The sequence below is a fragment of the Vitis vinifera genome, chromosome 6 (genome assembly GCF_030704535.1).
Source record: "Vitis vinifera cultivar Pinot Noir 40024 chromosome 6, ASM3070453v1".
In the NCBI taxonomy this organism is placed as follows: domain Eukaryota; kingdom Viridiplantae; phylum Streptophyta; class Magnoliopsida; order Vitales; family Vitaceae; genus Vitis; species Vitis vinifera.
The window spans coordinates 21,705,513-21,728,025 of record NC_081810.1 but is presented as its reverse complement, the minus strand read 5'-3'; the positions used below and the strand labels follow the sequence as shown (position 1 = coordinate 21,728,025).

Below are 22,513 nucleotides of genomic sequence, written 5' to 3'. Positions count from 1 at the left end.
CTTAAATTAATATATTATATTCGTTAATTAGTTTTGAATACTTTAGATATTCTTTGGAATATCTCAATTTTGATTAGAGTTCGTTTAATTAACTTTTAGGTCAAAAAGATTAAAAATTTATGAACATAGTTTGATTTATTAATGGAGATCGATAAATTTTGATTACTCAAATGAATAGATCTAGATAAATAAATAAATATATATATATATATATATATATATATATATATATATAGTTTCGGATGTGAAAATTACATAAAATTGTGAGTATGGAGGTTAAAAGTTTTGACTTTAGAGATGAAAAAAAAATGATGAAAGATGTGTAGGAAGGATTTGACATGTTGAAAAAAAAAAATTGCATAGGGTATTTGTTAAATTTCGGTAGGAGATTTAAATAATAGTAATAATAGTTTAATGCAATTAAATATTCTTAAAAGATTTATTTTAGATAAGTTAGAAAAAAGGAAATAAATTATTGTTTAGGAAGTTGAAAATAATATTAGATGGTAATAATATTAATATGAGAAATTAATTAGGATCCCTAATACTAAATAAAATATTTTTAGGATTTTCAAATTTATATATTTGGATAAATAATCAATAATCAATATTGTGTATTGTTAGCCCAAGGGTTCTCCTAATCGGGTTTTGATGATAACAAATCATGGTTAAGTGACTAATTGGTTTAAATGTTTAAGAATCTCAAGTATAAACTCGAAAATTCATCAAATGACCAAATGGATTAAAGATCGAGACGCTTGGAAGACTTGTGATCATAGGAAACCAATGTAAGATGAATACATGAGTGCACTTATGATTTTCATACGTTTCATGCATCTTAGAAAACTCGGTTTATTATTTAAAACGTCGATTTCATTAAAACCCGAGTTTTTAACTAATATACCTTAGGCAAAATGATTTATAATTGGCTTAATAATTTACCTAAAGACTTTGCCTAAGTGTTAGAAAAGAAATGAATCAAAAAATAGGTTTTCAGGGCTAAAAAATGTTCAATCAGTCGAGGCTATGGCCAATCAATCAACCGGTTGTGGTCGTCCAGTCGAGGACCGATCGAGGAAGGTCAAAAACCTTCTTTCTCTCCCAGTAGCCTTCTCTTCCCGATTGAGGTGATTCCCTTATCGGTCGAGATCCGGTCGAGGACCAGTCGAGGTCCGGTTGAGGCAACGGTAACATGTCATGCATTAAATGCTTCAACGGCTAGTGAACCGGTCGACCCCTAACTCGACTGAACGAGGTTACCTTTTGCTATTTTTGACTCCCGAGCTTAGAAACCTATAAATTGAGAGCTCCACTTCATTTATTGACAAGAGAACACTTGCATTCAAAGCTCACTTACTTGTTCTTGATCAAAAAGCTCTCATTTCTTTCATAGTGCATTAAATCACCACTTGCATATCCTTTAGTGCACTCTTGTTTGTCATCCTAACTTTGTCTTGTATTTGAGTCATCTTTAAGCTAAGTTGAGTGATTATATATTGTAACAATCTGAGTGTTAAAGCCTTCAAGAGGGTTGAATCTTGAAGAGGTTGTGTAAGAGCCCATTGGAGCCGGAATCCAAGTGTAAGAAGATTGGAAGCTTGGTTGAAGCTTCAAGTTAGTGGAACCCTCACTCGGTTAGGAGGTTGAGGAGAGTGGACGTAGGCAAAGAAGTGTCGAACCACTATAAACCCTAGTTTGAATTCTCTAAACTCTATCTCTTTACTTTGTTTATATTTTGTTTAAATTTGTTGTGATTGAAAAGATTTTAAAAACCCAATTCACCCCCCCCTCCCCCCCCCCTCCTCCCTTTTGGGTGTTTTTCTTAACTAAGCATAGCCTTTGTTTTCTCATGTATGATATTATGTTAGGTGAGAAGGAAATTTTTCAGAGTTAAATACTTCAAGATTTTGAGTGTTTTTTCAAAGTAAGGGAAATTAATGCAGATTTTTATAAAAGAAAATAATTTTCTTTTTATATTGTATTTTGAAATGTGTAAAAATATCATTTTTATCTTTTCACATAGATCAAATATGTGTTTTGTATGAAAATTATATTTGAAAATCTTCTTTGTTTATGAAAAATGAAAATTTTTGGAGATATGATATTTTGATTTACAAGTTTGAATTAATGAAATAAAGTGTTTGACTCTGGTTCCTATGACCCCAGTCAACGGGTTATAATTGTTAACATTTCTATAGCCTTAATCAACGGATTATAATAGTTGATATTATATGGCCCTAGTTAACGAGTTATAATAGTTAACCTTATGGCCCCTAGTCAATGGGTTATAATTGTTGACTTTTGGTTTTGTTCAACTTAAACGGAACAAATTTGAATCTAGTCACTCATTTGTGAAGTCTCACCTAATTGGGCACCATTTGTTATTTGATAACCAGAGTAAGATATTTTGAATGCATTTGATTTGGTTTTGATGAGAAATTGTTTTGAAATGGACATGAGAAAGTTAATTGAAAAGTTTGAATATATTAGTATTTCGAACTCAAAAGTTTTTTATATGAAAATAAGTATATGTTATATCTCCTATTTGCAAACATGATTGAAAATATTTGATCCATGAAACTGCATTGATGTTCTTTATTGAGCTTTAAGCTTATGCCCCTTTGTTGATAATTTTTCAGGTACTTTTAATTCGGACGAGGAGTGTTGGCTAGGCTTGGGAATTTTTATTTGTTATGATTTTGGTTCAAACTTATTTTGGACATTGTTTAGATGTTAAAATTTATTTTTCATTTAAATTATTTGAATTTGGAGTTATTTGGACAATAACACTCTAGTTGATGTGTTAGTTTTTTTAAAAAAAATTGATGCAAACAAACCCCCACACCAGGGTCGGGGATCGACTCTGATACCATTTTGTCACGCCCCAAAACCCACTCCAAGGGCATGACGATCATTTCACACCTCAAGCCCAGAGGCTCAAAGTGGAAACGACACAAACATTCGTATTGTAACTAGAAAGAAATTTACCAATTACCAAATTCATATTCAGAGTAGTAGGACAAAATTCCAAAGTCTCCGAGCATCAACTTTTTTTAAAAAACTAACACATCAACTAGAGTGTTATTGTCCAAATAACTCCAAATTCAAATAATTTAAATGAAAAATAAATTTTAACATCTAAACAATGTCCAAAATAAGTTTGAACCAAAATCCTAACAAAGAAAAATTCTCAAGCTTAGCCAACACTCCTCGTCCGAACTGAAAGTACCTGAAAAATTATCAACAAAGGGGCATGAGTTTAAAGCTCAATAAGGAACATCAATGCAATTTTATGGATCAAACATTTTCAATCATACTTGCAAATAGGAGATATAACATATACTTATTTTCATAAAAAAAACTTTTAAGTTTGAAATACTAATATATTCAAACTTTTCAATGAACTTTCTCATATCCATTTCAAAACAATTTCTCATCAAAACCAAATCAAATGCATTCAAAATATCTTACTTTGGTTATCAAATAACAAATGGTGCTCAATTAGGTGGGACTTCACAAATGGGTTACTAGTTTCAAATTTGTTCCATTTAAGATGAACAAAACCAAAAGTCAACAATTATAACCCGTTGACTATGGGTCATAAGGTCAACTATTATAACCCGTTGACTAGGGCCATAAAGTCAACTATTATAACCCGTTGACTAGGGTCATATAATATCAATTATTATAACTCGTTAATTAGGGTCATAGAAATGTCAACAATTATAACTCGTTGACTAGGGTTATAAGAACCAGAGTCAAACGCTTTATTTTATTAATTTAAACTTGCAAAACAAAATATCATATCTCCAAAAATTTTCACTTTTCATAAATAAACAAAGAAGATTCTCAAATATACTTTTCATACAAAACACATATTTGATCCATGCAAAAAGATAAAAATAATATTTTTACATTTTTCAAAATACAATATAAAAAGGAAATTGTTTTCTTTTGTAAAAATCTGCATTAATTTCCCTTACCTTGAAAAAGCACTCAAAATCTTGAAGTATTTAACTCTGAATAATTTCCTCATCACCTAACATAATATCATACACAATATTGATTATTGATTATTTATCCAAACATATAAATTTGAAAATCCTAAAAATATTTTATTTAGTATCAGGATCCTAATTAATTTCTCATATCAATATTATTACCATCCAATATTATTTTCAATTCTTAAACAATAATCAAAACTTTTAACCTCCATACTCACAATTTTATGTAATTTTCACATCCGAAACTAAATATATATATATATATATATATATATATATATTTATCTAGATCTATTCATTTGAGTAATCAAAATTTATCAAACTCCATTAATAAATCAAACTATGTTCATAAATTTTTAATCTTTTGACCTAAAAGTTAATTAAACGAACTCTAATCAAAATTGAGATGTTCTAAATAATATCTAAAGTATTCAAAACTAATTAACGAATATAAAATATTAATTTAAGGATTAAAAATCTCACCTGAAAAATTGATCTTCAAATCCTAAACCTTCAAATCTTCAGCCCTATGTTGTTCTCTGATCTTTCTTTTTGATCTATATGTAAAAGGGTTTTCTGAATAGAGAATATATAAAAGATCTAATTTATATATAGGAGTTTTAAATACAAAAGGCATTTTTACCTTTATTAAATGAATTTAATTAATTAATAATTTTTAAATTACGATTTTACCCATAAATTGGGTTAGTTGGGCATTACAAGTTAGGTTGTACCTTGTAGCTCATGGCTTTAGGTTTAGCTCGCAGCACAAGAAGTCGCGATCTCTGTTTACCCTTCTTCTTCTCCAAACGCTGAGATTGGATCGATTCTGGGTTCAAGGTACTGCTCCTCTCTATTCCCAAGCCAATCAATCGACCCCTAGGTTAGATTATTTTGTTTGGATACCGAGAAAATGCCTCTAGGATGCTGAGAAAATAATGGGATAATGAAAGAAAATTTTGAATAGTAAATTTTTCACCATCTAGGGCTTGGGAATGCAGAAACCGGAACTTCACAAAAAAACCTACGACTTTTGGTCTTATTTCATCTCAGTTTTATTTATTTATTTATTTATTTTAAATTTTCGTAGTTTTGGATTTTCTTGGCAGTAAAGAAAGTGAGAGAGATAATATTGGAGTCAAAATATGTTTTTTTTTTTTTTTGTCATTTTCTTGGTGACCAAACAGATGGTTGGATTCACTCTGTGCTTTATAATTTGGAAAATATATTTCTAGAAGTATTGAATTCTACGGTTTCTCTTTAAGCGGCCGTGAAAATATTGCAAGTTTGGATCACAGCTCCTGAAAATTTTGTTTTCATCCATAAAAATAGATTTAGGCAGAAGTCAGTAAAGGAAAAGAAAATGTTGAGGAACGACGAGGAAAATAAGTGAAATGAGTTTGAAACATTTAAATAGAGCTTATTAACTTTTTTTTTTAGGCAAGAACTTATTAACTTTAAATCTATTGTTTTTTTCCCTCTTTTCATTTTCTTTCATTTTCTCTTTATTTTCTTTCCCTGGCATTTTTCCTCAAATTTTCCAAGAACCAAACATGGGGTTAGTTTAGATGCAGAGAAAATATAAAAAAAAGTAATTAAAATTTTGAATTGTAAAATTTTCACCATTGATGATGAACTGGGTGTACAGAAAAATGTCAAAACTTACACTGACTGTTCTGCTTAGTTGACCCGAGGGTTTTTTATTTTTATTTTAAAACTTTTTTTTGGAAGTAAAGGATGTAAGATAACATAAGAATGAAAGAGTTTTCTTTTATTTGCTCTATTTTATTGGAAACAGAAGAGAGGGCCAGGGTTTCTCTTTCAATGCAAAATTGTCAATGCTATTATTGAAAATTTTTTAATTCTAGGATTTCATTTTTGGACCACAGCTCAAGCTGGAACTTTTATAAGATTAACTATCATGGAACATTATCTTGTAAAATTGTATGTATGAAAAACGTATTTGAGTTGAATTATAAAGTTCATTAATTTTATTATGAAAACATAAATTGTACTTACCATGCTACCAATGAATCCCAGATGTAAATGGAAAAAAAAGGAAAGCAACAGAAAAGAAAAAGTAAAACTTGCATATTAATTATTAAAAGAAGAGAAGGAAGAACCTTAAAATAAAAAATAATTAAAATAAATTCAATTTTATCATTTATAACCATTAAATAATGAGAAGGTGAATTTATCATGATTGTTACAGTTAAATAATAAAGATGTGCAGTATGAGGATGATAAAGATGTGCAATATGAGGGGAAATAAGCGATATAAAAGGGATACTTTGGGAAGAAAAAAGTCTAAACTCAAAGAAAAACGTCTACAAACTCTTCGGACTTATATATATATATATATATATATATATATATATATATATATATATTAATATTTTTGTTATGTTCTTATTGATGGAAGCTTGTAAAAATGCTTTCCTTGATATCTCAACTGCTTGGATTTGGAATATAAGTTTTTAACTTTCCAATCCTAAATATTGGAATTGCATTTACTGTTTGAGTTTGATTTCTAATTAGAAGAATGAATAGTGGTTCCTTGGATGATTGTTACTTTTCTTTCTTTTTATGGATAAGATAGGAACTTGAGACCTTGGTGTTGAAATATTGAATAAGTTGAGTATGTTGCTAATTTTGTGCTTAATGTTAAGACTTATTAGATTTTATGCTATAAAGAGAAAACTGTGAACCAATTACAAGTACTTTGTTATTGGGTTTGGATCTAAAATTTAAATGTTGTGAATAAAGAACTAGTGATGGACTATGAATGCTATTTTGTTGGGTTTCCTTCCAATTGGAACGTTTTGAAACCTTCAAAGTGTGGCCATAGTGCAACATAGTTTTTTTTCATCTTTGTATTCGTGTCTTGGAGGTAAATGCATGTCCAAAATGCATAGGAGAATGCAACATCTTATGTCCTTACAAAGTATCAACATGAAAAATCCACTGGTACACCAATTATTTTCTAAACAATTCTATTTCATTGCTTTTATCAATTTTATGTTTTTTAGTTGATGGTTTACGTCCAATTGATGAATAAAATAAAATAAATAGACTTTTGAGGATAAGAAAACAAGTAGTTTTCATAAAGCAAATAGAAAACTTACTAGAGGACAATGTTTTGGCTCTCAATTTTAATGTTTAAAGAAAAATTAATTCAAAATCATTTATTATTTTATGTTTATCGGGTTTTTTAGGGAGTAAAAAAAATTAAGAATATATATGTATTTTTGATGTTTCTAGGATAAAAAATATTTAAAATATTTTTTTATGTTTCATGTCCTATTTATTAAAAATTCAATAAAAAAAATTCCATCAAAAGAAATAATTCTACTTCTAGACATTAAATTTTATTTGTAAAAAATAACTAAATATGTATGTATTTTTAGATTTATTGGTTTTTTTAGAAAATTGGAGAAATGATTTTTTTTATATGATGTTCATTTACTAAGAACATAAATAAAAGTTAAAAAAATTCATGTTATTTAAATTGAATAATCATTTAACTCTTTGATAATTTGGTTTGTATGCAAACGTAAATTTAGAGATCATGTGTCATTAACTTGTAAAAAGGATAGGAGATGTCCCATCCTCCTATGCATTGGAGAGGAGCCAAACTCAATTGCACTTCCAATGACAAATTTTGGCTTCATAAATAAGATATTTTGTTGCATGTTGTCACTTGCTATATGCATTGTTGAATGGCTAGATTTTAAAACATTATGATCTTCACAAACAAAATTCACAACAAATAAGCTTGTCTTATATTGAATTTGTTGACACTTGTATTATAAGTTACAATTAAAGATGGAAAATAAGTTGGGTTCCCATAGTCTAGCCCATTGAAGGAGTGACCATCATGTTTATTGTGCATGCTGGATCAGGTTGCACTTGGCAGCTAGGCTTGGCTAGCCTGGTGTGCCAATGACTAATCTTGACTTTTAACTCTTTTTTTTATTATTATTCAAACACATCCAAAAATCTAAAATATTTGTTTTAACAACTATATAATGGCTGGTTTGGGGGCTAAATGTGTAAATTGGTCACTCAAAGATTTACATCATTATATATTTACCCTCAAATTAGTTGCCATATCACTTTTGGAAGGGGTTTTTTGGATGAAAGAAATGTGCAAGAAGGTAAAGCTTTAATGACATGATTTTTAATGTAGTTTTTGTTTTGTTGAAATATTGAATAACATGTTATATTTTATCTGTTTCATTTTTCTATTCCAAAATTTTATATATTTTAACCTTTTTGTCAACATTTTGAATTTATTTTCAATGGTATGCCTGGCTGTTGTCAAGTTGGGGATATTACTTGGGTGGGTTGACCTAGTTGGGCCATTGAACCCATTAAAAAGTGGGTTGGCCTGAGCTGGACCATTTGATACTTCTAGTTATAATGACAATTTGATCAATGGAATTCATTTTATGTGCATACGAGGATAAAATGGCATCAATTTTATTGCAACCAAATTGCTCCACCAACATTGGCTTGACCGCCCATGTAATTTGACACCACAAGTTATAATGACAATGTTGATCAATGACATGCAATTTTATATGCATATGAGGTTAAAGTGGCATCAATTTGATTGTTGTCAAATTGCTCCACCAACTTTGACATTACCCATCATATGTGACACCTCCAATTATAATGGCAAATTTGATCAATGATATGCATTTTATATGCATGAGGGTAAAATGGTATCGATTTGATTGCAATCAATTCGCTCCACACCACTATCACCCAACTGTTTTGTCATTATCACTAATTTGTGAACTTTGAAACCATTGTTGGTATTGGTATACCTCATTGACCTCCTCCTACAACCCTACCATTGTCATCAATATTACCACACTGCTAATTCATGTAAGTGCTATCACTATTGTTGTTGTTTGTACTATTATTATGCGTTTTATTGTAAAATTGATGTCGTAGTATGCACACGCATGGCGTGTGCCTCGTCTGCTAGTTCCATTTTGATTATACTTATATTGTATGTTAATATATAATATATAGTATAAAACACTTTGATTTTTTTTATTTATTATAAACTAGTGGAAGGGGCATGTGCTATGCGTGTGTGTAGTATGGTGACAGTTTTGGTGATAAAGAAGGCATAATGATAGTGGAAGTGTCATTGTGGTAATGATAGCAGTGCAGGTTGGCAGCATGATGTTACTGATGATAGTAGTGGGGTGGCAGGGTGGTGGTGGGGATACAGTTGTGGTATTATATGCCAATGACCATGACACTCAAGGTGATTGAAGGCAGTGTACCATAATGGTGTCAGTGGTGCTTGGTTGGGCTGTGTCATCATGCTAGCAGAAGTTGTGGCAATGGCATGCTGTTGTGGTGGTTGTGGCATTAAGTAGGGAATATTCAAGTAGGCAACTGTATAATAATAAAGTATGGCTTTAACCTTTTTTAGATTAGGTTCTTAAATTTTTTTTTTTCATGCACGCCTTTGTTTTTAGCATATCAAAAACATCTTTAAGAATTCAGGTACTATTGGAAAAAAGTTTGTCCAAAATTTTAAGGTATAAAAAGCCCATATGTAGTTAGTTTTTTCAAAAAATACTCTTATTTAAATGGATGCTAAAAATAATAAAAGGCAGGCCTGTTTTTTTTTTTTTTGCAATCTTATGTGGTTAATAATAAAGTTGAGTATATGCATTTTTCTTTTGATGGTGTAAGTATGGTTATAGTTATGCTGTATAGTACTTTTCTTATTAAAATCATGTTATTCTACCAAGGCCTGTGAGTGACATGTACTATTGGGTGTTTTATTTTGCTCCAATTGGTTTGTCTTAACCATGCATCATGTCACTAACATGCTATTTCTGGACAAACTAGTGCATCTTGTTGAAATAACTTTGCCCTTTTAAGTACAATTTATTCAGATGCTTTAATTTTTTGTATTGTAATGGCTTGAAGTCTATTTTCATTTTTAGAGCAAGTTGATGAAGTAACGCTAGGATGGATATGGATATACTTACATGTTAGGTTTTTCCAAAATGACATAAGAATTTGATTCTAGATTGCCTTATTTCTTATTTGGAAGCTTATGTCTATGGTTATGAGAAATGTGAATTTAGCTCATTGCCAAGTCTTAGGTATGAAAGTTGGATTTCAAATTTGGCTCGGAATTAGATTAGTTTTGGTTTATTTTCATGGAAAGCATATACACACATTCTATATAATGTACTTGTTCATTAGGCTTTGAGTTGGTAATGAGTAAGCTTTTGAGTTGAAAACTATCTTCACTAGCATTAAACATAAAACATGTTTAGCCTAAAACCATTTGAATAATTAAAAACTGCAAAATGGCTTATGCATGTAGAAGAATGACATGGCTAAAATTAGAGTGAATAGCTCTTACATGATGTAGAAATTAAGAGAGAGAGAGAGAGGGGGGGGGGGGGGGGTTTAAATGCATTTTCGTATTCTTCTTTCTAGGTCAGGGGATCAAAGACCTGGTATCAGTGGGATGTCCTTCATTCCATTGGAGAGTGAAGATTAAGGGGGATTGGAGGTTCCTTTTCTAGAGGATGCAGTTTTCTCCACTATTTCCAGTTTGTGTGGGGGCAAAGCTCCCGAATCGAAGGGGCTCAGTGTGGCTTTTTAGCAACATTGCTTGGACTTTGTGAAGAATGAACTGATACGCTTCTTTGGTAAGTTTAATCGGCAAGCTCATTTGAAAGAATTCTAAATGCCATTAGCTTGATGGGTGGATTGAATATGCTCATAGCAAAAGCTGTTAGTCAATAGACTTGGAAAAGTTGTGGAGGAGTAGCATACAACTATCAACATGCTTTGTACGGGGTAGACAACAAATTTTGGGGACACTTCTTTTTGTAAATGAGCCATAGATGCAAGGCTGAAGAGCTTTACTAGCAGTGTTCTTTGTAAGCTTTGACATTGAGAAGGCAAAGGACGATGACATTTGGGGGTTCTTACTTGTAGTCATGGAAAAATGGATTTTGGCTAGGAGTGGATTGACTTTTTTTTCATAGGTAAATTAAGAGAAGATGTTAAAAGCACTTGGAAAAGGTGCATCAAAATACAAATAGCTCCAAAAGCAACATCCTAAACTCACAGAATACTAGACTGCCCCCAGCTGGCCCTCTTGACACCCACAATTCCCAAAACCAATAAACATCCCAAACCTAGACTTCTCACCATCAAGACTGGCATGAAGCACCTTTAAATCTTGGAAGTGAACTTGTTCTGCCCCCTGAGCAATTTTGTGACAAAAGTCCCTCAACCAATCTAAGAGCAGAGTTAAAGATCCCCAATACTCCTACCCCTTTCTGTGAGGCCCTAACTGTCAGAGGAGAGTTATTGTTACTTAACTGACTATTCCAGTCTTTAAGGTGATGTTTGTTTTTTACTTAATTCTAAATAGAACCATAATGCTTAATAGTGTTAAATATTAGGTTGTTTGTTTTTGTAGTATTTTATTTCTATTAAATATTAAAAAGTAAAGAAAAACCAATATGTTATTTTTTTCTATTTAGAAAAAACTACATATTTTGGCTTTTTCTATTTAGTAAAAAATTTATAATAAGTTATGAAAAAGTAGAAAAACAAACAACCTAAATTCTGAAAACAAATTGCTTTCAGCAAAAAGCCAAAAAAACAAACACCACCTAAGTCTCCCTCTCAAAACGAGATGACAAGTTTGGTTTCCTCTTCCTCCCGCCGCCACCCCCCCACCACTGAGGCCTTAACACCACGCTCTTTTCTTGCCTCTATTTTCCTCAAAAGGGAGATAATCTCCTTTTCAAAACCCCATCCATAACTAGCATCCCCACAAAGCTATTGAAGTTGGCCAGCAAACTGAAGAGGCCATCTGAACAATGCTCCTACCCCATCAAACTGCAACTAGAATTACTGACTTAGAGGACTCCATTTCCTCATACCTGACCCCAATCTCCTTAAATATAGGATCTTTCACAGCATTCCTTGGAAATTCCCACAACCTGCCATCTTGAAGCATCATCCTAAGTGGTCCATTTCCAGATCCAAAAGACCAAAATGAAAGTCCCACCATCAATGAAGACTCGATCTCCTAGCCATGATTGTGTCCCTAATGTGATTCACTGGCCCACTGCTATTGACGGGCATCCCAACTGGAGAATCAAAAGGGAAAGAAAGGGAAGATGATGGCCTACCTTCAAAGCCTGCTGCTTCTGCCAAAAGAGCATCATTAATTGCCAAAACCCACCCCACTGGACCTTGAGACATCTCCTTCAAAAGGGGGTCAGCAAAGATCTCCACACAATTGACACACTCCTCTTAAAGGAGAGCTCTGGTGGCCCACTTTGGCAGTCTTGCCCCAAGTCCCTTTAATGGGTTTGAAAAATAAAGCCTTTGAACTTGTCCTCAAAGGACGGTGTCCCTTCTTATCCAGTCCACTAGAGCTCCCTTCAAAAGAGCTTATTTTTGTTGCTTTGGGCTGGTCCAATAAATGACTCAAGTTTTCAAAGGCAAATGAAAATCTCAGGAAATACATAAAGTGTATCCAATAATGTTTGAAAGAAAATTGCCACCCTAAATTAGCTAATCTAGCTCCTTAACAGTTTCCTGTGGGAAATATAAAGAAAATCAAATATAGTGACAACTATTCAAAATTTTATACCTTTTTAAAATCTTCGTTCTTTATAGAAGAGGAAAGAAAGTAAATAAATCTTTGAGAAAATCTTCTGGGTTTAAACCAAATTTTAGTTTCCTTTCACTTTTTCTTTCTATTTTTCTCTCTAGTTTCTGTTCTTAGTACTTCCCTCAAACTTACTAACATTTAAACCAAGCCTAAGTGGATGACTCTACGAGTCCTGAAACTTAGGAATCATGATGATTCGTATAGATATCTTCCATCCCTTATCATGAAGGTTATGAGCATCATATGTATATTACATTATGTTCCCCTTCCTTGATAGGTTTTCTACTCGTTGGCTTTATTTGTCCTGACTTTTGGGATAATATATATTTTGCTTTACTCTAATTTTGCAAGTGAATTTTGAGCAAATTTCATACATTGCTTATGGTGCAGTAATATTGTTATTATAAAAATTGATGGAATGAATATTGCTGTTGCATAGAGTTATTTATTGTTTGCTTTTTCTTACAAATGGAATTTCAACATTTCCAAACTGACATATTATTAGATATATTTTCGGACATGTTTTGAGCTAGCAAATTGAGGACTTTTCACCTGGTTATCTGGTTTAATAGTGTGCAAGTTCTTGAATCAAGCATAGGTCTGCATTTCAAAGTCTTTCAAATGACACCCATGTTTACATAGACCACTAATATGGGCAGGCTATATCTTGATGGAGCTTGTAAAACTTGTAAGGAGGGCTGGTTCTGATTTCATTTGAGATATTCATTTTATTCATGCATGCGGATTGGTTTTAGTTTGTTTGTCTTTGAAAAAAAATTACTGGAAAATGGGTGTTGGAGGCTGAAGCTTCAACCTCAGTATAGATTTGAGTCCTCTCTTTGAAAATGCTCCGATCATTTATGATATTAGGCAAGTTATTTTTATCCGACGTTTTCAATAGGGTTGACCAGGATGGTAGGTCTAATGTGAAAATCCCACATGGGTTTTTCCTCTTTTTTCTTTTCCCACAAGTCTTGCTCTTCTAGGCTATGGTGGTGATGAGACTTTTGGGTATTACCATTTACCTCTAGAGTTGGTTGATATGTCTTCATGTATGTCTTTTTCATTTCAGGCTGTTGCTATATTGGAATATTGATGTAAACTTCATCTTGCTTGTATTGATTGGTTTAGGATATCTTTCAGAAAATAAAAGCTTGATCAGGTTATGTCATACATAGGATATGAGGGCTCCATGAGCTCTTCCCTAGCATTGTCTCAGCTTAGGAGAGCAAACATGAATTCAAAACCCAAACCTCACTATGCTAGTTCCATTTTATGAAATATCAGACATACTTTGAAGAAAAATTTCCAATCTTGAAAGTTGATCACAACTTAGGAAAATATTTTAAAAAATTCTGGAAAAAAATAAATAAAACAAACTTCTAGAAATGGTACAAAAATTTTGGCAGTTGGTTTTAAGAAAATTAATACTTGAAATATATTGTATTTATATAGTTATTTAAATTTTGTCCGCATAAAGATCTATATTAAGACTATTAGCTTGAAAGTGTTGCTAAAATTACTCAAATTTTTGTTAATCAATTTATACTTAAGTTTCACTAAAGTTATCTTAAATTGTTTTTATCTATATAAATATTTTTATTTAAAAAAAATGAAATTTTTTTTTATATTTAACTATATCCACAATTAAAATATTTAAATTTTAGAAATATTTTTTTTATATTATATTATTTTATAAATATTTTTTAGCTTTTTTAACCACAAATTAAACTTTATCATAAAATAAATAATATGAAAATTTAAATTTTTGATTTAAAAAAAAAACAAATATAATACATGGAATTATATATTAATTTAGGATTAACATATCCTATATATAAATGAGGGATTTAAAAGAGATGATGGATGATATATCTTATTGCTCATCCTATCTCATGGTTGATTCAATTTAAATAAGACAAGTGGTGGGATAACTTATTGTATCCGGGATAACTTATTGTATCCATCATGAACTAAGCATGCTTGAAATGTATTCCTAAATTTTGTTGTCCTCGTAAGTTGTCCCAAAAGAAAAGAAAATAAAAGGAAATTCAAGGGATTTCCATGAAAATCTTCAAAAAAAAAAAATCAATGAATTTTTTTTGGCTATTTTTGCAAATTATAATCAATAATTATAACTTTGCTTTTTTATATTTAACATATTTCTTATTTAATTTTTAAAAAATTACCCAAAAAAAACATAAAAATTATTACATTAATATTTATTTTTTAACATATTTATCACTTCAATTTTTATTTTTAAAATTTACAAAGATAAAATCGTGTAAAATTGCAACATTTAAAATATTAAAATCGTTATAAAAAAAATAAGCTTTTTAATATTTTATAAAATATAAATTTTAAATAAAATTAGTTTGATGAAAAGAATTATTTACTAAACACATTTTTAATAATGTCTTTTATAAAGAAGTTCACGTAAAAAATAATTGAAAACTTTAAATGATTTAATTTTTTATTTTTTATTTGGAAAAAGTGTGTTTTTAGGTACTTGTAAGAAAACATCCATAAATTTCGAATCTAAGTTTCTAAAATAATTTAAATTGTGTATATTTCTTGGTCAAATATACTACTTTTAACCATTCAAATGGTTTAATAATATACATATTATCTTTAATTACCTTAAAAACTTCATTTCACCCATAAATGCATAAAACTTTGAATTTATTTTATAGTTTTTAACATGAATGTGTGGAAACACACTTTCCAATATACATTTAGCATTTGAATTCAAAATAATCAAATTTTTCAATGCATATTATATGGAAAACATCAATAATCATATGATCATTCTCATAATCATAATCATTTTGAAAATTTATCTAATTTAACTTTCATGTTCCTATGGAATATTTCTCAATTCATGAATTTATTAATATCTATCATCTTTGCTTGTAAGGGTAGCTTTGACAAGAAAATCATATCTTATGATTTTCAATAACATATTTTTATAAAATTTTCATTGCTACAATAATTTAATTTCATTAATCCATTTGATGATTGGGAAAGTTTTGATGAGATTGGTCCTAATTTAAATTTTATTTTGGGAAAATAGTTTTGAGGATCAAAAACACTTCTTAACCGTCCAAAACCATAAATTTGTTAATCATATATCAACCTACGCTTCTTCTTAATCAACTCTGAAATTCGATTAAGTCAGTCAAATTTGATCAAATCGTAAATAATTAAAATCAATTTAGCTATTGAACCAAGTTTACCTGTTTTAATTGAACATAAAAAAGATTTTAAATAGATATTTCATATTCATTAACTGAAAAATCAGTTACTATTAAGAGAAAAGTATAAATGGCCAAGAGAGATGGGCTAGAATTAGATCTTTAAGGGCGAAAAACCCTGATGCAATTCATGGTGCCAAATCCATAAATTAAAATTTTCAGCGAATAAAATTAAAAATTTGAAAATGCCATCTTTTACGAGTGGGGTTGGTAAATTAAAAAATAAAAAAAAATAAAAATCCCTTCAATTGCCAATCTCAAATATGAATGGACTGTAGCTACCTCTGAATTTCTTTTCTTTTTTTAGAAGCCATCCCCTCCTGAGTCTCTTGTGTTCTTTTCTTTCTTCAAAGTTCAAAGTACTGAGAGGCCATTTTTCTTAACCATTTATAGGACACTTTTTCTTTTTCTTTTTCTATTTTTAGTACAAGAGCTGCAGTAGCTCTTTAGAATGGTTAAAATTACATCAAGGCAAGACAAGAAAAATGAAGGCAAGTGTAATGCACAATTTTGACATTTTTAAAGCAATACTTGCATTAAAGGAAAATATATTAAATAATTTAATGCTTTTATTTATTTATTATTATTTTTTTTTTTTTCAAAAGTCAAGTAAAATTAATTATTTCTTTCTTATTCTCATGTTGGTATTTTAAATTCTATTAATTAATTGTTACATGAATATCTTCAATGTTGCAATACCCTTATATTTAATGAAAAAACATTTTCAATAAATATTAAAAGATTAAAGTTATGTTTGGTTGTTATAAAATACTAAGAAAGAAAAATGTTAAAAAAAATTATTTTTCCATGTTAATTTTCAACAAAATCAAATATAATTAAAATTAGATAAAAATTATGTATTTTTTAAATTATTTAGTTTTTTCATAAAAAAAAGAAAAAGAAAAATAAGTGAAATGGTTTGAAGTAGTTGTAAAAAAATTTATTGATTTTGAATCTATTTTTTATTTTATTTCATTTTTTTTTATTTCCTTCTACTCCGCTTTTTTTTTTTTTTTTTTCTGGCATTTTCCCTCTTATTTTTAAAAAACCAAATATAACCTAAAAGGAAGCTTCTCAAAGCAAAATAAAATGTCAATATTTTTTTTAACTATGACATTCCTAGTTATAGAAAGCTGTAAATATCCCTTCTTTTTATGGTCCTTTAGTTTTAATAAGAATAATTAATAAATAAAAAAATGAAAGAAGGAGAAATAAGTTAACCTCATTTTAAAAAAAAACAAAAAGAAAAAAGAGTAAGAAAAATTTTATAAGATTTATTTCCCATTAATGTAAATTTAATTAATTACCAAAATTTAGAAAATATTTTTAAAATATTAAAAAAATATTTATAGTGATTCTTGAATAAACTAATGATAAATAATTTTTAAAAAATATTTCAATTAAAAATGCTTCAAATATAAATAATATACAATACCTCTATAGTAACCATACCTTTAAAATTGCAAAAAAAAAATTAAATATTTAAAATTTATCTCTATAATTAAAAATTAATATTGGACATAAAAGCTTTTTTAGTTAAGTATTATCTCTAGAAGTAAGCACTATGAGTTATTTTTCAAAATTTTAAAAATATTTTATACTTCTCAAAACAAAATATTATAAGTGATTTTTTAAAGTTTTAAAATTGTTTTAAATATTTCAAAAACGTGTTGTATTAAAAAACAGCCAAACAACTCTAAAAGCGTGGACTGACAGTAGACCGTGAAAAGGAGACTTGGGTGGCTAAAAAGAAACCTTCCGACGGAAGTAAATGAAAGCAGTTGGGCCAAGGGGCCTCTTCTTCTTCCGGTCTACTCATTCCCACCTTCCTTCTTCCCTGTGTTGGTCAATACTCTTATCCTTTACTTCCTCCCCTTCCTCCTCCTTTCCTATTTGTCTCATTCATCATCCCACAATCACCCCATCCCTCTCTCTCTCCCTCCTTCCCTCCCTCCTTCCCTTCCCTCTTTGAAATTAGTGATGTCGCTTTTTCATGGGATATCATACTTTACAACACTTTATGATGTGTGTTTTGTCATACGGAAACAAGCATGGATTAATTAAAATTCTCTCTCCCTCTCCCTCTCCCTCCCTCCCTCTTTGATATCATACTTTACACTTTATGATGTGTGTTTTGTCGTAAGGAAACAAGCATGGATTAATTAAAACTCTCTCTCTCTCTCTCTCTCTCTCTCCCTATTTGGGAAACAATCATGGATTAATTAAAATTAAAAAAACAGCCTTTTGCTCAGCATATTTCTTTTGCATAGTTGTCCATGATTTTAAAAATATTCTCTAAGAAAAAAATAATAATAACTTGCCTGCTAAGTAAAAGTGAGAATGAGGACATAAATTTTCTTGTGAATTATCATTGAATCTAAATTATTGGCATAATTTAATTTAGATTGGTTCTTAATCAATTTGAGAACTCAAAATTTACTTTTGAGAAAATAAAATTAGAAAAAAAAATTAAGAAAAAGGAGAAGAAGGGAAATTGAGGTGTGAATTCACAAGTAAATGGGAAACATATGGATTTCTATGAACCTAATTTTTATTTAGATGTGATGAATTCAAATCTTAATACATATCTATTTTCTTAATTTATTGAGTTCACATATTAATTTGTAGACCATCATAATTTATCAGTTTACATATTCCGATAAAAGCATGAATCCAAATATCAGAAGGTATTATAAAACATAATATACATTATAAATCAAAATATTAAAATTTAGGTCTTCTTTGATTCCTGTAAAGTATTCAGAAAAAATACTATAAGAAACCATTTTCTTATGTTTAACTTCTCCATGAAAAATATTAAATAAAATTAAAATTAGTTAAAAAATTATATATTTTAAAATTATATAATTCTTGAAAAAATAATTAAATAATTCATAGATTTTATTTTATTTTATTTATTTTTATTTTTTACTTTTCCTTGTATTTATTGGAATTTGAACATAATCTTAAGTAATGTTTAACTTTAGAAAATTTAAAAGAAAATGTGAATGAAATAAAATATATATATATATATATATATATAGATTTAAAGTTAATAAATTATTTTTATATATTATTTTAAAAAAAAATCCACTTATCCAATTGTTCTATGAAAAAGTTTAAATACTTTTATAATAATTTTAATCATATTTGATTTTTTTTTACATTTCTAGTAATAAAACAACATATTTAATAATTATTTGTATAATATTTTTTAAAAAAATTTTGGCAATCAAACATAAAATTAAAACTTTTTAAAAAAAAATTAATGAACTAGTTTTAAATAATTTTATTTTCACTTTTTCTTCGGCGCCTTCCCGAATATTGAATACGTGGCTTGACGTAAAAGTATTTGACGTGATTGGTGCTTTTGTAAGGGAAAAAAATTGGGTTGATATATGATAAGATTAGTTTGGTAATAAAAAAAAGGCCTCAATTCCCAATCACTAAGTAGTTTTGAATGCTATTCCTTTCTTTCCTCCTCGACCCAATGAAAAGCTCATTTTCACCCCTAGACAAAACGTTTTTAATGATGTTTTTTTCTTTTTCTTTTTCTCTTTCTCTTTCTCTTTCTCTTTCCACCCCATTAAAGTATATATATAAAAGGACAATGGGACCACAAAGGCATAGAATTGGGTTTAATTGGGTGTCATATGCAAAGAAAACCTCACAACGAAGGAAAGGAAGAGCAATTTGGTTTTATTCCTCATATGATCTTATCTACTAATCCCTTTCTTTTTTTCTTTTGTATATTAATTAAAATAAAATTTGCCACCTTTATTGAGCATCTTTCTTTAGAAAAGTTGTTCCATATTCTTACTAATATAAACTCACAAACCTAATTTAATTTGAAATATTTGTAATAACCTTTACATTTGTGGTAAGTAAAAATTAGTAAAATAATAATATTTATAAATAAAGTAAAAAATGCAAATTTTTATTTTTTATTATTTTTGTGGCTTAAGACGCAAGCAAGCAGGGAATGGATACATCTCAAGGCTGAAGTCTCCTAAGTGGGTCCCCTGTTTTAGCTTTTTGAAAAACAGATTGAATGATGGCCCCATTTTGAATGCTTGGAAGGCTTGCGCCTTTCACATTCCATAAACTACTAATTTTGACTTGTCAACAATACTTGCGAGAGAGAAATGTAAAACATTAAAGAACAAGACCTGAAACTCAATCCTAATGAAGGTTAAGATTCAAGAGAGAGAGGCTGATGCCCACTTTATCTCAGACTCTGTCATATTTAAGGTATCGTTATCACTCACTCTTTAATGATTCTTGTGAAAGCTACGTTTACGCGTTTATAATTATGAACTTTAATATTCGCACCCAAAGGTGAAAATAATTCTCTTTTATAAAATTGGACAATATTACTCCCCAAATTTATAATTGATTTTATTTTTTCTTTATATAATGTGCATAAAAAAAAACTAAGAAATTTATACACTTTAAATGCTCTATGCCTTCAAGAAAAGTATCGCATTTGACACAAGAATATAATAATTTCATGCCCCGCTGGCGAATATTAAAAAATTTAAAAGGAACAAAGAGTTGTTAGACTTCGGACTTTTATTTTTAAGTGCAAATGACCATAGAGGACAATCGTACGGAACATGACGTTCAATTTGATGATCGGGTATGGTGGGGTCCACAGAAACTACCAATTGCCCATGTACTAGGAAGCATCGCCTGCCTTTTATTAAGTCTCGATTTTCTGGGAACGCGCCGCCTGTAACTGATGTTGGCGATCCACCATTTTTCTGTCGTTACCAGACAGAGAGTATCACTCTCTCGAGTACAAGACTCAGTTTACTCCACGTAAAGGAATCGAAACGAGTCACGAGCTCCTGTTCTTTGTGAGTTGCCCGAGTAGGCTGGTTTGCGCGAGTGGGAGAAATTGATAAATGAATGAGAGCAGGTGGGGGATGGTTGGCGACCTTTTTTCTTTGACTGTTTTGCCCCTCGGTTAATTATGGGCGGGGAAAGGAATGTCCGCAAAAAAGTAATAGTGTTGTAGGCTTGTAGCGTATGATTTATTTCTCAAGCATTTCTTTATTTTATTTATTTATTTTTAATTTAAAAAAAAAGACGAATTCCTTGTAGGTAATTTTTCGTAAAATACGATTTTTTTTATGGTTTAGCAAGGGTTGAGGTTGTCCATGGGGATTTAGGTCATTAAGAAATTTTAAATTGTTTTCTTATTTGTACTTAGAATTGGTTTGACAAAGAATTTATAAAGCGTTTTCAATTTAAAAAATATTTTTTAAAAAAAGTAGATATTTTACAAAATTTAAAGAATTCTTTTAAAAATATGAAAAATTAATTTTAATGTTAAAAAACACTTTTTTTTTTAATGAAACACTTAATAAGTAATTCTCTTAAAGACATTTAAAGAGTAAAAAACAACTTTATATTAATCTAATAAGTCTCACCTACATTCATACTTCTAAACTTTCTTTATATATTTGAGGTAAAAAAACTTAAATGAATAGACTTGATTTTCTCGAGGACTTCTACAAGTTCTTTGTACTATCCTCGTATTTTTACAAATTTTAACAAAAACTTTCATGATATTTTCCTTACATTTCACAAACTTGAAATTGAAAAATAAAATAAAATCAAATGTAATTCTCATTTAGAGTAAATATACAAGTAAAAAGGATTTTAGAACTTGATTGCAATAAAAAGGTATATAAGTAAAGATTTTATAATCAAAGAGTATATGAGTTGGATTTTATGCATAGTAAATACTCAAAACATGCTAATACTTAAAGTAATAACGGTTTTCAAGTTATAAAATTATCATAAATTAGTTACAATGGTCACATTTATATTATTTTGTAGAAAATCAGTGACTTAATCGATCGATCAACTTATTGATTACTTACTAGTTATTAACATTCGTAGCTGATTATCGAGACTTAATTAATCAACCATTGCACAATTAATTAACAGGTTAATCAACTAATTGACTAAAAAATCTACTAATTTCTCAAGCTACTATGCATGGTTTGTACCTTTAAAAAAAATCGATCACTTTTTAAGCTTTTATAAAAATCAACAATAATGCATAAAATGAGTTGTTTTAATTTTTTTTTTAAAGGAGTTGTTTGCTTTTAGAGAAGCTTAAATTTTAAATGTCACATATTAATCTTTATTTGATTGCATAAGTACTATTTTAATAAGCCTTAATTATCAACATTTAATCTATGTCATAAAAAATTCTTCATTTGCTTTTACTAGGACGGTTTAAACCATTAATTTTTTACATAATCCTCTTAGATTCGAATCTTCATTAGTCCTAATTTATTCTAAAAGTAAAATTTTTTTTCTAAAAATGTCCCACAAAAGCTATATTTGAATTACCCCATTTATTGCACGCCAAGTTGACATTTACTGGACCTCCAAAAATGATACTTTGGATGTACTAAAATGCACCCAAATTAAGGCTCTCAACCTACAAATATCAATCAAATGTAGCCTAATATATTTGAATTTATAAGTTTACTTAACATTCTCATTTTTTTTTATCATCTATTATTCTTAATTAAACAGATGATTAG

The 22,513-nt window shown here is 29.4% G+C and overlaps 1 long non-coding RNA gene across 1 annotated transcript; it reads left to right on the top strand.

Moving 5' to 3' along the window:
- The first annotated feature begins 4,746 nt into the window (after positions 1-4,746).
- LOC132253964 (uncharacterized) lies at positions 4,747-9,641 on the top strand. Its single transcript, XR_009465904.1, has 2 exons — positions 4,747-4,844; positions 9,187-9,641. It is a non-coding gene; the product is annotated as an uncharacterized LOC132253964 (long non-coding RNA).
- Positions 9,642-22,513: the final 12,872 nt, after the last annotated feature.